This window comes from Castor canadensis, chromosome 6 (genome assembly GCF_047511655.1).
Source record: "Castor canadensis chromosome 6, mCasCan1.hap1v2, whole genome shotgun sequence".
In the NCBI taxonomy this organism is placed as follows: domain Eukaryota; kingdom Metazoa; phylum Chordata; class Mammalia; order Rodentia; family Castoridae; genus Castor; species Castor canadensis.
Genome location: NC_133391.1, coordinates 123,492,863 through 123,511,324, shown reverse-complemented (window position 1 = coordinate 123,511,324; position 18,462 = coordinate 123,492,863). Strand labels below are relative to the sequence as shown.

The 18,462-nt window shown below is 40.7% G+C and overlaps 1 long non-coding RNA gene across 1 annotated transcript; it reads right to left on the bottom strand.

Moving 5' to 3' along the window:
• Positions 1 to 14,562: 14,562 nt before the first annotated feature.
• Positions 14,563 to 18,228, bottom strand: LOC141424191 (uncharacterized). The gene is made up of 3 exons (XR_012449158.1): positions 18,100 to 18,228; positions 17,219 to 17,364; positions 14,563 to 14,989 (listed from the first exon to the last, which is right to left on the bottom strand). It is a non-coding gene; the product is annotated as an uncharacterized lncRNA (long non-coding RNA).
• Between the last annotated feature and the right edge of the window lie 234 nt (positions 18,229 to 18,462).

Sequence of the window (18,462 nt, the reverse complement as noted above, 5' to 3'; positions counted from 1 at the left end):
ATAGATAGGTGGAATGATCACACATGATGATGTTATTAAGATTTTAAATCAGTCTAGTCTCAAGATAAAATGAAGTCAGAGCCAGACATGGTGGCATGTGCCTGTAATCACAGCACTCAACTCAAGAGGCTAAGGTAGGGAAATCATGAGTTCAAGGCCACCCTGGGCTACATAGACACACACACACACCCTCAGGGGAAAAAAGAAGGGAAAGATCAGGCATATTCCATTGCCAGGTAAAAGGTGGCTGGTTAGTGGTACTTATGAGAGAAGACTTAAGAGTTTTATTTGACAAAATTTCAATAGAAGCTCACAGTACAGTACACCTGAGGAGGGGAAGGAGCAGGGAGCACAAAAGCCTTTGACAAATGTACTGGTCAAAGTTTAGTCTAGATGAAAAGAATAAACCCTCTGGACTCCTGTGGCAAAATCAATCACAGCAGAACACTGTGTTCCATTCTGTGTGTTGCATTGTAAGCAGACTGGCCAAGTATTGCAGTGTTTGGAGGAGCAGGGACAAGATGGTGATGACTTTGAAAATACTTATCCAGAGAGACACATAACAGAATTAGAGAAGTTCACTCTGGATTGAATTCAGAAGTACAAATCATCATTTTCAAATATTTGCAAGATAGGGGAGAGAGATCTGCTAATTTTTCACAGCTTCCAAGTCAGAGCTTAGATACGGTTAGAAAATAGGAGGTTTAGTTCAGTGTGAGGAAGCAATTTCTAGTCACTTGCTGGTGGAGGTATGGCTTAAGCAATAGAGCATCTGCTTAGCAAGTGTAAAGCCCTGAGTTCAAGTCCCTGCACTGCCAAAAAAAAAAGCTGTGGAAGGACTGGGGGTGTAGTTCAGTGGTAGAGCACTTACTTGCCTAGCATGTTAGAGGACCTGGGTGAACCCCAACACCATAAAAATAAATAAATAAGCAAACAAATGTTGATTTAAAGCACACTGTGCTGCTGCTAATGATTGTGCATAAATAGTCTGCAGCTGCCAGGAGTGCTACAGAGGCGATCCCTCCCTTGAAGCACCTCGAAGCAACAGGTCAGCTTCCAAGGCTCCTTCCGTGAAGATCATCAAGAAAACGTCACTCAGGTGAAACATTCATGTGGTAGGTCTTAGAAAAGGCATTTCATGTCCCTGCTACCTCCTACTGTTTACAAAGTTTACTGTAAACTTTGGAGTGTACTCATCTGGAACCAGCCAGTGCTGGTCCAGAGGTTCTCACTCTTAGGGGTCATTTAGTGTGACAGTTACTTTTGATTGTCCATTTAATTGGATTGAGCAGGACTAGGGGATTATAAAGTACAACTGTGTGTCTGCAAGGCCATTCCCAGAGATGATTAACTAATGGGGATAAACCTGACTTGATTGTTAGTGGCATCGCTCAATAGCCTGGGGACCCAGGTGGAATGAAAGCAGAAGGAGGAGGAAGAAGCTCCAGAGCACAGGCACTGTCTTGCTCTGCTTCCTGGCCGCCAAGATGTGAGCTGCTTTCCCACCATGGTGGACTAAAAACCTTGAGCCAAAATAAATCTTTCCTCCATTAACTTGTTTCAGATATTTGGTCACAGCAAAGAGAAAGTCTAACCTCTGGGAACTCAGGATGGGAGGCTAACATTTATACATGATCACAATAAGGTCGAAAGCACTCATGGAATAAAATGAGAATTCATGTTCTTTTCTTACAGAATTTACCTTGCCCTCTGTCCATCCACCCATTGCTGTCTTCACACATAATACAGAGGCAAAAATGATTCAAACAACCAGGATTATCATGCACACCCCCATATATTGTGATCTTGAGTCATTGTTTTTGTCCCATCCTCCACAGTCTTGCATTGTCCTCAACAATTAGTGAATAAAGTATTTGTTAACAGACTCTTTAAAATTACCTTTGCTATAAGCATGCATTTCTCTACAATAATTGCAAAAATATTTAACTGTGAATCTAAAACTACATAGGACAGAGGATTGTGATTCAATGGAAGAACACTTTCCTAGCATGTGTGATCCTGGGTTCAAATCCCCAGCAGTGAAAAAAAAATCAATGAAATATAAAACGATACCAATAAGTTCTTTTTATTCCCACCAGGAGCAGATTTCTGCATGAAAGGGCCCTTTTCTTTACTATACTAAAAGTTTCTACATAAGGTAAATGAAAGAAAAAACAAGGTATGGAAAATGTTCCTGAAGATTTCTCCATTCTTCTTTGTATGTATTCTAAACCTAAGATTATTTTTCCCAGTGCTGGGGATCGAACCCAGGGCCTCACACATACTAAGCAAGTGTTCTTCCACAGAGCTACATCCTAACCTCTAAATTTAGGAATTTCTCAGTCTAGAATCTCTGATTTGCTTGAGGGTGTAAGAAAGGGGCAGAGAGGTCAGAAGTCCCATGACTGCCTTGAAATCGTATTAAATTTTTTATGTGCATGAATTATATACATTTTTCTGGGGAAAGGTCCAGGAAAAAAACTATTAAACAATTTGCTTTCATACTTTTGTTTTTGCATTCAGTTCAAAGACTATAAAGAACCCATTGTATCAGGCATTATGCCTAGCCCTGAGGTTACAAAAATGACAACACTAAACTCTTGTTCACAGTGTAGTGGAAAAGGCAAACAAGTTCATAATACATTGAGATAAATTGTAGTAGAAAGATACATGTATCGAGGGGGTGGGGGGGAGAAGGAGGGGGCGGAGTGGGTGTTAAGGGAGGGGGTGGGGGCAGGGGGGAGAAATGACCCAAGCATTGTATGCATGTATGAATAATAAAAAAATAAAAATTAAAAAAAACATGTAAAAATCTTTCTGTTTTCCACCAAACCCTAGTTGACTGCGCTGCATAGTAAGTCATTGTGTCTCAAAATTTCATATGGTTACCACGCCACCTGCCACCACAGCTTTTTCTTTTTAACAAAATGATTTTTTTTTTCTTTTCAGCATTTCAGTAGTCAGACTGAATGGTGTTCTTCCATCTCTGTTATACCAAGCAGTCTCTCAGCCCCTATGGATAAACAGCTCACAAATGTTCACTTTAACCATTTTTCTATCAAAGGATTATAAATCAATAGCCATTAGAGGTATATGGAGTGAGGTTTTTCTCTTGCTCCTGATATTACTGAACCTAACTGGGCCTAACTGGGGGCGATGAGAGATGCAGAAAAGACACAGGGTAGACAGAAAGTTGGGGCCAGGTGTGTTGGGTGCTTGGGTGGAGACACACAACTGCCTCATTGTTTCTTATCTCTATTAATCTCTTCTCTTTACTCTGCTTCTTTTCTCTATCTTTTCTTTAAGACCTTACTCCTTTACAGTTCTTTAAAACCTTGCTTCTAAAAGTCTTCTATTCTTTAAAGTCTCTTTCCTTAGACTCGCTCTGTCCCATGTTTCCTCTTAGCTGTTCTTTAGCATAATCTCTCTTAAAGTCTTTGCCCTCAGACTTCCTCTGTCCCATGTTCTCTTAGCTTTTCTTTAGCTTAGCTTTTCTAAAGCCTGTGTATAAAGTTCTCTGTGCAGAATTGCACTGTCCCATGATCTTTCTTTAGCTTCAGCAATTCCCCTTCAGCAATCCTCCCTTCAGCAATTCTCCCTCCAGCAATTTCCCTTCAGCAATCCATTTCCCTTCAGCAAAAAAGCCCTCATCAAAAAGCTTCCCTCCATCCAAAAGCCTCCCATCATCAAAAAACCTTGCTTCCTCCTTCAGCAAGTCTTTTATATCCAGTGGTAAACAAGGAGGTAGAGCAATGGTTCTTGGGGAAAGATGTGACATTGTAACAAGAGGAACCTGTGTTCCTGCTTCTAAACATCTTAGGGAAAGCAGCTAAGTTGCAGCTTGCCTTCTCACTCTCTTCTGTGGCTGGGGCTGTGCCAAATCCCAGCCTACATGTTATTTGACATAAACATCTTAGGAAAAGCAGCTGCTCTGCATCTTATGTCCTCATAGGCTTCTCCTATTCTGTTCTCCACGGGTATGATGTAAGATTCCACCTGAACTGACAAGTATTGTATACCCAAGAGGCGTTGGTGCATCCTACGAACCTAGACTGGCTAAGATGAACATTCAGTTGTTTACAGCTGGCCCCAAATTTATCAAGTTTCCTTACTTCCTTCTCCCACAGTGTTAATAACTTCCATGAATACTAATAAGAGCCAAATACTGGAAATGGTGTCCACACTTGAGAGGTGGAGGCATAAGGATTGCAAGTTTGAGGCCAGCCTGGGCCACATATTGAGAACTTGTCTAAAAAAATCTTAAAAAACCCCCAAAACCAAAACCAAACAAACAAAAACAACCTTGTGAGGGTTAATCAATACTGAGGGAGTCAGTAAAGCACACCTCTGAAGGCCTTTCCAGAGAGGATTAGATCATGAGTGTTCTGACCTAAGGATGGTTTACTCCATGGATGGATTCAAAACTCGAATAGCCTTGGGAGGTGGTAGAACTGTTGAAGGGGGCCTGCTTGAAGAAAGTAGATCACTGAGGACATGTCCTTCTTGTTCATCATGATGTGAGCTGCTCTTCCCTGACAGCTCAGCCAAAATGGATTGAAACCTCTGAAACCATGAGCAGATATTTTGGTCATAGCTACAGAAAGCTAATACACACCCAACACTTCAGTACCTACAGCCTATTATCTGTGACTTATTTTTATAGTGATAAAAGCCAATTAAGCAGATCAGTGACAGACTACAGAAATTTAACAGAGTTCATGACAAGGATAGAGGCCAGACTTTATACTTCATTTTCTTCTATTTCTTTAAATAATGCTTTATAGAACTTGTTTTTGTCTGTCTGACATATGTATTTTCTTATAGTTTACTTATTCCCATAATAACTTTAATTTTTTTTTTGCAGTTAAGGATTTGAACTCAGGACCTCATGCTATGAAGCAGGTACTCTACCACTTGAACAACACCCCCAGCCCTTTTTGCTTTTAGTTATTTTTAGGATAGGGTCTTGTGCTTTTTTGCCTAGAGCTGGCTTCAAACTGAGCTCCTTCTGTGCATGTCTCTTGCATAGCTTGGATTGCAGGTGCCATACCTGTCATATTTTTTGAGATGGATTCTCATGACTTTTCACCCAGGCCAGCCTGCAACTGAGATCCTCTTGATCCCTACCTGCTAAGTAGCTGGGATTACAGGCATTGATCCACTGTGCCTGGCAAAATTTAAATTCTTAATGAGATATTGCATACCTTCTGCTTATACAAGTCAATAAAAAAGGGAGATAGTGAAAAGGAAGTTTCCCTTTTACTCTTGTCTCCTGTATGCCAACTTCTGCCCCCCAAAGGGGCCACCATTACCAGTTTCTTCCATATTCTTCCAGAATCATTTTACACACATATGAGTATACCCTGCTCTCATCCTCACAGCAGCTTCTTAAACATTGTTCTGTACCCTGAGAATACACACTGAGAAAGTTAGTAAAAACAAGGAAGAAAAGTAATGAGAGCAAATAAGGAAAATATCCTGCCATGATATCCTTTATATCACTTTTTTCCCCCTCATTGGGTGACAAAGAGTAAAGCTTACTTTTTTCAGAAAGTGGTAGGAGTGATTCCAGATGGGAATTTTCTCTCTCTCTCTTAATGATTGGATAGGTCCTGAAAGGAATGTAAGACTTCATTCCCACACAAAGCAGGCATCAGTCCTGTATTCAGGGCAAAGTGGAAAAAACCAAAAGAACCATTTTGTCATCCCTGTTCCAAATCAGATGCCTTTCTGTGGTCTTAAACGTTTGTGTGACTGACAAGTGGGACTTCTGTTGTGACCCACAATGCAATCACTGTTCTAAACATGCACATGGCCCACTCTTTCTCAGCTTCAATTATAAAAATCTTCAGCCAGAGGCCATTAGCCTCTGTTTTGTTCAGTCAGCAGCACAACAAGCCAGTAAATTTCCAACTAGCATCAGGTGACATGAGACAAATTTCTCACGATTATACCCGAGTACATTTCCTCCTTTGGAGGGTCCCTAATGGGGCACATTTTGTTTTTCTGAAGTTATTTGAGAAGGTGACCAACTTTGCATGCCTTTTCTGACCCCATCTTAGTTAAAGGTAGGGGAATAAGAGTAAGCTAATGGAAACTTCTCCAAAGGAAGGCAGACCAGCTCTACACTTGCACGCTCTGTCCTTCTGTCGTGTTATGGTCATGTCACTAATACTTTAGTAGATAAGCTACATCCTGTGGTCTAACCAGCTACAGGAAGCCTCTCTCTCTGTCTGTCTTTTTTAAAAAATACTTTTTTTGGTGTTGGTGGGTGGGGGTTGGTACAGGAGATTGAACCCAGGGCCTCTCTACCACTTGAGCTACAATGCTTCCCCTGCCTGGAAGCATATCTTTCTCTCCTGCCCACCCTTCCTTTTCTTTTCCTTTCTCCCAAAAGTCTCATTTAGATGAATGGAAGATTCTAGGCAATTCTTTACATGAGCAGGAGGGAAGTCTGAGGCACAAAATGTGGTCAGTGAGGTCCTGAATACCTGATCTAGGTGCTTCTTAATTTGGGAGAGGGGATTTGGGAGCTTTTCTACAGAACACCCAGTGCTAAATGATAGTCAATGTTCTAACACCTGAAGGCTAAAGGAGAGGCTTGGAAGGATGCAGATAAGAGTAAATTGTATACAATATGCTAAAAGTAAATTCCTTCAAAAATATTCATGCAGGGCCTAGCCTAGGCCTATAGATCAGTGGTAGAGCACTTGCTTAGCACTACTTTAAAAAATTAAATTTGTGTAGAACACAGAGGTCTCTCAAAGATTTGACCCTTTCATAACTTAGTAACTTATTGGGGGGTTTTTTGGGTTTTTTATGTGTGTGTGTATGGGACAGAGTCTCACTATGAAGCCCATGCTAGCCTTGAACACATAATCCTCCTTCCTCAGCCTCCCAAGTGACTCTCATCAACTAATTTCGAGTAAGACTAAGTACTTGTTCCAAGAAAGCTAGATTGCTACCTGACTGTAGCTACTGAAGTTCAAGTTAAAGTGGTCTTGGGCCAAGCTACTTAAAGTCAATTTGTAAGTGTAGTGCAGAATTATTTTAAAGCCTGAAAGACCTGGTTAGTTCCTACCTACTAAGTTTCCGGCATCCTATCAGAATTCAGTTGGGGCGTGTTAGAACTACAGCAACACAACATTGTCTCTGGTGCCAGTGAACAAAATGTCAATACGCCTGCCGCATTCTTCTGGGGTAATAGAAATGAAGTTATTGCATTAGCAAATGAATCATATGTCCAGGATAAAGTTCTCTCACCCTGAACACACTGACTTTCCCAGGTTAAGGTCACTGATCTGGCAGCTGTAGTTCTAGCAGCCAGAAAAGAGTGAGACAGAAGAGCCACTCAAGGAAACTTGAGGTTTTGTGATATTTGAGATGGTAAAGACAGTGGGTTGTATGGAGGCTGAAGTTCAAGTATGCCTATCAGGAGGTAAAACTAGGAGGACCTGGTTAGCAGGGAGGGCCCAGAACTTGAAGGCAAGTGGCTGTGACTGGGGCAATTGCAGGATCTAAGGAAAAGAGAAAGTTCAGTTTCCAGGACCTGCTCTATTAACAATTACTTAATTCAAGGTGAGTTGGGGGGAGGGGTTGTACTTTTCCAAAGTACTGTAAGAGAATGTCAAAGTGCTTCCAAAGAATTCTCAGAACTTGTTAACTGTAAATAAAAAGTGTGAGTTAAAAAGAAAGCTTCTAAACACTTCATTATTCTTATGAATAAAAACTTTTATAGTCACGTTTCAATGGCACGTTACCAAAATTGACTTTTACTGTGTGTGCCAGAAAAAGCCAGTTGCCATCTTGAGACGCTAGGGGAAAAAAAGAGAAGGAACTGTTTTTCAGACTTGACAACAGTTTGTAATATTTCCAAATTGTCTAATTAATCAATAACCAAAAGGACAAATTGTGTGACTCAGTCCTCTAGGAAGCTGTAACCAGCATAAATAACTCTCCCATCCAGAAGTTTCTGTCTTAAATCTTGGACATTATCATTTTTATCAGCAATGATTTTTGTCTTGACTGTTTCTTTGTGCCCATAGAACTCACTCTTTCCTCCACTCTTTTAGACACATTCTTACTTATACCAACCACAATCTTGGAGCAGAGAAAATATGTTTTCATGCTGAGTATTCTTTTGATGGCAAGACACTTGAAAGACAAGTGTGGAAAGTGAAAGAAAGAAATGCTTATTCCTTTCCCATCTGGATCTTGCAAAGCAAACTGGAAGAGAAATTACAATCTCAGCATGCATTTTATCTTCTCTGGTCTCTCACTCTGCTCAGGATTCAAAGTTGCCCTTGTCCCCAGCCAAAATGGAAATATGATCTCATGTTTGTCTATTGTGTTCTCTTTGTATTTCCTTGGTAGTGGGGTGTAAATTTTGATTTAATGACACAGGGTAACTCTTTGAGGAGCTTGCTGTAAGTGTATCCAAGTGCTGTTGAATCTCACAGGTAGACACTGTAGAAAAACAGTGGTAGATTGAGATGCAAAAGTGGCATCATTCAGTTGTGTCATCTCTGTATTCCAGGTCAAGTTCACAGATTCTACTAGACCAGATTGCCAAGTGCTAATCAAACTAATTGGGTATCTATGCTGATCTTAAGTCTTCTGATGTTGGGGTTTCTACAAAATGTGAAAATTCCTATCACATTCTGGCCACATAATCCTACCAAGGAAGCAATAAACTGTAAAAAAAAAAAATTTTACCTTGTCTCTCAACAATTTGGAGAGAAAAGAAGTATCTATGCATTTGTATTTATTTAATTTCTCTTACCATTTGTGTTCAAATATATTTCAAAGGACAAACTAGGCTATTTTTCACTTCTCTATGTTCAAATATATTTCAAAGGACAAAAGAGGCTAATTTAAAATGTATCAAAGTGAAGAAGGGCCAGTTGTAGTGGCATACATCTGTAATCCCAGATATGTGGAAGGCGGAGGTAGGAGGATGGAGATCCAAGATTTGCCAAGACAAAAGCATAAGATCCTAACTAGAAACAAACTAAAGGAATAGAGGCATGGCTGAAGCAGTAGAGCGCCTGCTTTGTGAGCATGAAGCCCTAAATTCAAACCCCAGTGCCACCAAAAAAAATTAATAAAAAAACTAAAGCAAAAAAGGGTTAGGGTGTTGCTCATGTGGCAGAGTGGTGTGCTTCACAAGTGCAAGACCAAGTTCAACCCCAGTACTCCCCTCTACAAAAACGTGAAGAAGAGCTGGGTGTTGGTGGTGCATGCCTGTAATTCCAGCTACTTGGGAGGCCAAGATCAGGAGGATTGCAGTTGTAGACCAGCTGGGCCAAAAAGTTTGTGAGGCCCCATCTCAACTGAGTGTGGTGGTGCAAAACTGCCATCTCAGCAATGGAGGAAAGTGTAAAATAGGATCATAGTCCAGGCTGTCTGAACAAAAAGTGAGACCCTTTTTGCAAAATAGAGCAAAAAGAGCTGGAAATGTGGCTCAAGTGGTAGACTACCTGCCTCATAAGTGCTAAACCCTGCAGACTGAAGAGTTTCAGGCATATACGAAGTACAAAGAAAAAAAGCTTATACTTCTGAAATCAACATGCTGATTCCATTTCACACCTATCAGATTGGTAGCAATTTATTAACGTTAAGGGTGAGCACACTCAGTAGTTCCACCCCAAGTTGTAGACCATCAGACAAACTTCCCCATGCACATCCTGAGATTCCTACTGGAATATTCATGGGAGCTACGTTTATGACAGCAAAACACTGAGAGCAACCAACACATCCATGCATTGGGGTATATTTGAACAATTGGGCTCTACTGTAGTTAGGATGAGTGGACTAAAACTACATACATCAATATAGAACTCAAGGGCAATATTGAGCAAAAAAGTGCCAATGGAGAAGGATGTGTTTAAATTTCCCTTTATCTAAAGTTAAATGTATGTTCAAAGCAATACTGTGAATCTGTAGGTAGTAACATTAAAAACACCCACATGAAAATGGACACTGAGCCTTCAGCCATACCACCCTGAACACACCCAACCTTGTCTGATCACGAAAGCTAAGCGGGATCAGACCTGATTAGCCCCGATGGGAAAATGGACACTGAATCAAGAGATTCAAGACTGGTTTCCTCTGGTGAGGGAGACTGTTTTTCTTCTTAAAAGCATAGTTTTAAGACATGTTTTTGAGGAATTTGTGGCTTTCAAAGCATATTTTTTATCATAAATCTATCTAACTTCAATCATGCAAAATCCATGCATGTGTAGAATTTCCACCACAAGTCTTTTGAGTACACCTTTGGGGGCTGGTGGAGTGGCTTAAGTGGTAGAGCACTCAACTTAGCAAGCATGAGACCCTGAGTTCAAATCCCATGCCACCAAAAAAAAAAATGTACACCTTGGATGCCCCATAGAAGCCAAAAATGTGCATTCAAATCTACTGAAAATCTGAAACACTTGAGGTCATAGTGTAAAAAGCACTTGCCTAGGGCCAGGCTCTGGTGTTCACACCTATACTTGTAGCTACTTGGGAGGTTGAGATTAGGAGGATCAAGGTTTGAGGCCAGCCTAGGCAAATAGTTCACAAGAACCCATCTCCAAAAATAACCAAAGCAAAATGGACTGGAGGTGTGGCTCAAGTGATAGAGTGCCTACTTTGCAAGTGTGAAAGCCTGAGTTCAAAATCCCAGTCACACACACACACACACACAAAAGCTTGCCTAACATATGCTCTGGGCTTGATCTCTAGTACCACACACACACAAAAAAAAGACACAACAGAAGTTAGGTGGAAAACAGCCAGAGTCTGCTATCTTGGCTTCAGTGTTACATGGTTATCCTGAAGAATTTTTCTTAGCTCCTGGCATCCCAGTGCTGCTTGGAGCTGAGGGAGATCAAGGAGACCCCAGTCTTATCCTCAAGAGCTGGGTTAGACTCCTGACTCTACTGCTGTCCAGGTTATGGAGTTCAACCAGCATTCACTCTCACTGCCCTTTCCATCCTCTCTGAGAAAGCCCCAATTTTCATCATGCATCCTGCATCCTGCATCAATGCCAATAATGGATTCCGGGAAGTGACAGGTGAGGAGAACTTTACTAAGGAGTTCTGAGGACAGTTTCTTAGTTTTCAAGGCAAAACTAGAGAAAGAAACGGTCTCTTGCTCTGGTGTTACTGTACGTAGATTTGAGACCTGGAAACCATCAGGCTGAAGATGAAGCAACACTTGGTGACAAGAAGAGCAGAAAGCCTTACAGAGAAACAATGCAGCTAGACGACATCAACCCTGAAGACTGCCTCACCTCTGGACACTCAAGTAACTGAGCCCATCTACTTGCTACTGTTTAAATCAGAGAGAGGTGGGGTTTGGTTAACCAGTGGCCAAAAACATTCTAATTGGTGTACACATAGATGATTCAGCTTCCTCATCTGTAACAGGGACATTCATGTCTGTCCTGCTAACTGAGTGGCTTTAGAAACCAAAATGAGCCCGTGTGTGTGAATGAGCTTGTAAAGTGTAAGCTGCTATTTCCAGGCAAGCTAGTGCTATTATTAATCATTTTGCTACTGAGCCTAGGTACAAATTTTAGTACACTGTATGAATTGTTTCTCTTAGAAAATATGGTCATTTAGCTCATTTGTTTTAAACTAATACTTCTAGAAATCTTATGAGAATGTATAGGTCCGTTTTTAAAAAGCATATAAAATGGTGACATTATTTTTAGAGTCAGTTGAGGATGTCCTTAGTCATGAGTTTTTATGCAGTCAGGGCAAGGCTTTTTGAAAAGCTTTTACAGTAAAAGGGTTAAAAGGTGTTTGCCCATAAAATGCGGTCTTCTTACTTAAAAACTGAATGATATTTGACATAAGCTCTCTGGTCTCAATGTCTGTGTTTATAGAGAGGGCTTTCATAAGGACAAGGGACAAAGTGCATGTAAAGCACCCAGAGCAAGTAATGTTACAAGCCAAATACAGACAGCTAACACTTCCTTGGCATTACTATATTCCAGACATGTAAGTGCTTCCCACTCGCCAGCTCATACAAAGTGGTGTGTGTGTTTCTTTTACTTCTTATTTTTAAGATAGCATATGGCTAACAGGTGGAAGAACTTGTGTTTGTTCAGCACTCCTAGGTAGTATTTGTGTGTGTGTGTGTGTGTGTGTGCATGTGCGTGTGTGTGTGTGTGTGTGTGTGTGTGTTTATGTGTGTATGAGAGAGAGAGAGAGACAGAAAGAGAAGGTGAGAGATGAGAAATTTATTGCAAGGAATTGGTTGTAAGATTCTGGGGATAGATAGGCAAGTCCAAACTCTGAAGGACAGGCAGGCAGGAGTTCACAGGCAGAACTTCTTCTTCCTTGGTTACCTCATTCTGCCCTACGGACTGTCACCTGACTGCACTGGGCTCACTCAGGCTATGGAGAACAATCTTCTTTTCCTGAAGTTAACTGGCTGCTGTATTGGGAATTGACTGGAGGAGCCAAATACAGTATAAATGTAAACTGTCTGCTGTATTCTAAGTGTTTAATAAGTTTCATTTGATTCCTTAGTACAAATGAGGTGGTGACCTCCTTTTGCTCATTTGTTCATATATAGTTCAAATACAGACTCATAATTCATTCAACAAACATTTATAAAGCATGACTCTCCTAGGTACTGGGGAATATAAATTGACTTTAAAAAGATAAGGTGGCTGCAACTCATAGAAACAGAAAGAATGTTGGTTACCAGGAGCTGTGAGGAGGAGGAAAAGGGAAGCTGTTTAATGGGTTCAGAGTTTCACTTTTGTAAGATGAAACACTTCTGGAGATGTGTTCACAGCCATGTGGATATACTTAGCACTACTGAATTATACACTTGAAAATGGTTAAGAAGATAATTGAATGGTATTTTTTAAACCACAATTAAAAGAAATTTAAATGTAAAATAAGGGGTTAGAGAGGATAGTAATCAAATAAGCAAAATATTAGGTAGAAATAAGTACTTACTATGAAAAAAACCCAGGTGATACATGATGCAACTGAAGTATACTTTAAATTTTAAATAAATTAAGACCATTTAAAAAAGTATGAATCTGGATTTCCTACCACTGTGTCAAGCCTGCTTCACTGGAAACCCAGTGGTTACCATTTCTGGAATTGAAATAAATGTGTCCAATGGACACTTCCTGGGTAGCTTGGCCTGTCCCAGCTGCTGGGCTTTTAGAGCCAGCCAACCTTGGGGACTCCATCTTGTCAGTATGTCCACCTTCTTGTCTAACTCTGGGCAGATCTTAAACCTTCAGCTCACTAACTCCTTGGAGTCACCAGCAGGGCATCATACATCTAATCATGCCATAAACTCAATTCCAATTAACCATGAGTGAAAATATTCAGTGTGTGTATTGTCTGTGTGTGTGTCTAATATTGTGACTTGAATATTTTCAAAAATTTAATTCACTTTGCACCTACCTGTTTTGCTGTAGTATTATCTATAGTTGTTTCTGTTGTTATTTTGTTTTTCTGAGACAGAGTCTTGCTATGTATCCCAGTCTGGCCTGGAAATTGTAGTCCTCCTGCCTCAGCCTGCTGAGGGCTGCGACTGCAGGCACGAGCTACTATCCCTGATCTGTAGTTCTTAACCATTCTATCTGAGAAGCTAATTCCAGTATATGTTAAGTTCTATAAACTCATTGTATCTGTGAGAATGGAAGCATACTCAGCAAATAAAAAAGTTTGAAAAAAATTTAGTCATGAATTTCAATTTCTTCACCACAAAACCTTCATTCAAGTTGGGGTAAACTACCAAGGATGACTCACTTAGGATTCCTCTTCTCGTCTCACTTCTCCCCTGGTGAAGGTCTTTAAGGTAGTGATTGAACACACACACACACACACACAAGTCCTAATTATTCTTACGCTTAATAATGATTTCTATAGACAGCGATTGTACTCCTGGCCAGATTGCTTAATGTTCTTGACCTTCATCCAAACATAGAAACAACTAGACTGGTTGTTTCTCAAAATCCCATTGAGAAGCCGGGTGCTGGTGGCTCATGCCTGTAATCAATCCTAGCTATTCAGGAGGCAGAGATTAAGAGGATCGCAGTTCAAAGCCAGCCCAGGCAAATAGTGCACGAGACCCTATCTCAAAAATACCTAACACACACACATACAAAAGGGCTAGTGGAGTGGTTCAAGGTGTAGGCCCTGAGTTCAAGCCCCAGAGTACCACAATAAAAACAAAACAAACAACAACAAAAAAAAATCAAAGTCTAAAGTCCCATGAGCCTTTGAGGATCAAAGTAGAGTCGGTAGACCCAGGCACCTGAGGAAGGACAAGGGCAGGCAGTCAGAAGGCCTTGTTGGTTTGGGATTTTTTTCAGATAGTGGGATGCTGGTACCAATGAGCTATACCCCAGCCTTGAAATCCTATTTGCATGAGATTGCCCTAGCTCCATATTCAGTAGGCTAATTGGTAAAAATGAGGCCAGTACAAAGTGAGGGCCCTGCAGACAACAACAGAAAGAGCTCCTTTATCTCTTTCCAGGAGAGAAAGTGATTTTAATGAAGGAGGTGTGAGCCTTTGGATAGTGGAAAGGAATTGGAACACGGTTTTGTTTTATTTTTCTCTTGGTGGTGGAAAGGAAACTAGTTTCCTTGTCACTGTGACAGAATGCCTAATATAAACAACTTAAGTAAGCAAAGATTTATTTTGGCTCACAGTTTCACAGGGTTCAGTCCTTGGTCACTTGGTTCCATGTGCTTGGGCAGAACATCATGGTGGCAGCAGGATGTGGTGAAAGAGGTTCTTCACCTCATGGTGGACAGGAAACAGAGAGAGACAAAAAGGGGCCAGGCACAGGATACCTCCAGGGACACACCCCCACTCACTCAGTGACCTCCATCCTAGGTCCCGTCTTCTAGGCAGGAAATCTACCACTTGAGCCACTCCACCAGCAAGGTCCCATCTTCTAAAGTTTCCACAATCTCCCAAAATAGCACCACCAGAGCCGGGAACCAAGTGTTCAAAAACGAGCCTGTGGGGAGAAATTGCATATTCAAACCAAGTTCTGAATGCTGTTGTAGAGTCCTACACGGACAGCCAGTACTGCTGAGTTGCCCGCATCTGACTAAGCAGAGTCCAAAGTCCATGCCAACACCAACACCAAACAAGCTGTAGTGACCTGGTCCTTATTGATGTCACTACCACCCCACCCTTATCCTGCCCCAACCCAAACACTAACGTCCACCTGGGTTCCACCATGGTCACTACAAATGCAAAGGAAGACTGCTCCCACTCATGAACTATCACTAGAACTCTTTGCATCTTACAAAATTGCATCTCTGTATCCATGCCACAACAGCTCCCCATGCTGCCTTCCCCAGAGCCTCTGGTCACTACCATTCTGCTTTCTGTCTCTATGAGTTTGATTACCCTAGGTACTCATATAAATGGAATCACACAGTCATGCTTTTGTTTATTTCATTACCATAAAGTTCTCAAGGTTCATAATTGAAGTGGCATGTTTCAGAATTTCCTTCATTTTAAAGATGGAGTAATATTCCATTAGATAGATAGAGATCATGTTTTTTTTCCTCCTCCTCCTCCTCCTCACAGTGTTAGGGATTGAACCCAGGGCCTGGTGCATGCTAGGCAAGCACTTTACCGCTAAGCTATACCCCCAGTGCGGACATCACATTCGATTTATCCACTCATCTGTCAAGGGACTTTGGGATTTTTTCCACCTCTTTGGGGATTATGAACTATGCTGCTATGAACTTGGCTCTTCATCTTCCCTTATCTCTGACGCAGCTTCTATGACATAACTGTTCTGTTAGCTGAATGCCACTCTGTAACTCCTCAAAAAATAAAAGTTACAGCTGTTTTGTTGACATTCTGAATGCTTCTAAGTGAATATAATTTTTAATTTAAATGAAAAAAAAATGATATCTGTTGGAATCTTGATCTCAGACTTCCCGGCATCCACTAACATGAGAAATAAGTTTCTGTTGTTGAGGCCACGCAGTCTGCGGGGTTTTGTTATGGCAGCCCAAATTGATTACTGCAGCATGTATTTTATGATTAAGGAAGTGATACACTCCCATGGGATAATTTCAAAAAACTGGAGATCATCATATTAAGTGAAGAAAAAGGTCACGTGTTTTCTTATGTGAAGATAGATCCAAAATATGAATGAATACACAAATACAAACATGTTTTCAACAGTGGGACTGTTTGATGGGACCAGGGGGAGAATAAAAAAGAATGACAGTGAACAATACTGAAAAGCATGGCATCTGTGCGGGAAGATGGGATTAGGAAACACACTGAACGTTGTTGAATAGGGGATCAGGCCGGGGAGGGGAAGGGAGAGCAATAAGGGGGTGTCTGATTAAAGTACAGTACATTCACAAGTGCAATACTATTGAAACCCCCTTGAGCAATGAATGTACACTTTAAAATAAAGGTCAGGTCCTGGGAGGCAGTGGGTATGAATGAGAGGGAGATAGTGGAAATGGCCGGTGCACTTTACACACCTGTATGAAAATAGAACAACAAAATTTGTTGAAATTGTTCTAGGTGATGGAGGAGGTTAACCTAAGCAAGGTACATTGTAAGCCATATATGAAAACGTCTCAATGAGCCCCCCTGCACAACTAACATATGGTAAGAAAATGTTAAACTTTAAAAAGATTTTAAAACAACATGAAAAGAAAACTCAAGCATTGTTACAAGCACCTGTAATACCAGCTACTTAGAAGACTGAGGCAGGAGGATCTTATTGTACATCTTTTTAGGATTCTTCTTAAGCATGTAGAAACTATTTTTTACAACCCAGACTACAAGCACTGCTTTTGGAGGTGGTGAAGGGTGCTGTGCATGAAGCTTAGGCCTCGTGCATGTGAAGCACACGTTCTTCCACTGAGCTCCATCCCCAGCCAGCCCAGACTGTAGCTGCTATTTTGTACCCTGTCCTTATCTCATAAAATGAGCATACATGTTTGTTTTAATGTGCTGCAGAGTACACCACTGAACAGTCATGCCACAGTGTATTTGATCAGCACACACTGGCAAAAGGGATTTAGGTGGCTTCTAACTTACACTCATTATAAACTAAGCTGCAGGAAGGCCCTTTATGCATGTATGTATATCTTTGAATATTTGTTCAATTCATTCATTGATATAAATTCCCAGAAGTTGAATTTCTGCGCCAAAGTATATGCATATTTAAAATTTGTTGATAGCTTATTCATTGCCAAATTACCTTCCAGAAAGGCTGAACCAATCTTGCTGTGTCTTCAGTGTCCGTTGCTCCCCACTCTTGCCAAATTGGCACTCTTTCAAGAACAGTAAAAATAAGTTCTTGTCTGCATTTCTCCTATGACTCCTGCCGAAGTGCATGATGTGAAACTAAACAAGAGGGATATAAAGTTGACAGATGGGAGGTATTTTGGTCACTGTAATGTTTTATCTGGAGTGCACCATTTTCCCCTCAAAGCAAATGTGATAGATAAGGCCTCTTCATTTTTTTAGCACAAGTTCGAGGAAGTAATTTCCTAAATGGATTGATTCCTTAGAATGTCTCTGAGGATGCAGAAATTATTCAAACCAAATGTGCTTTGGGCTGATAGAGGATACTTTTATTTAATGCAATGGTATCTAACTTGTTTTTTAAAATGCAAACTGTTTTACTCCTTGCCCTCCAAAATGTCACAGGCAGCCTATTCAGAATGGACTTATTTGTCTGGAGTTCCCACACAGGGATCTTTTCCCTCACTTTATTTTATTTAAAATTTTTTTTCCTTAAGTTGAGATATAGCTAGTGTGGGATGGGCACACCTATAGTTAAGGCTACTCAGGAGGCTGAGGCAGGAGAATCACTTGGGGCCCAGTTTCAGGGCCGCCCTGGGCAACTGGCAGGGACCTTGTTAACTAACGGGCATGTATCTGAAGAATGTTAAGTCAGGATATAATAAAGATACTTGCACACCCATGTTTATTGCAGCATTATTCACAATAATAGCCAAGCTATGGCAATAGCCCAGATGCCCTACAACTGATGAATGGGTTAAGAAAATGTCACACACACACACACACACTGAAATATTATTCAGCCATAAAGAAGAATGAAATTTTGTTACTCACAAGTAAATGGATGGAAGTGAAGAACATCAAGTTAAGTGAAGTTAGCCATGTTCAGAAAGACAAAGGTCACGTTTTCTCTCATATGTGGAAGATAGATCCAAATACAAATATAAGCATCATATATATATACATTTATATACATTTATAAATGTTTGCAATACTGGGACTGTTAGAGGAGACTAGAGGAAGAGGGAAAGAAGAAGAGAATGATAAACAGTGAATAATATTGAAATACAGCACATCTGTGTAGGAACAGGAAGCATGAAACGCACTGACAACTGCTGAACAAGATAGGGTAGGGGAAAAGAGTACAGGAGAGTAATAGAGGGGTTAATACTGATTAAAGTACAATGTATTTACAGG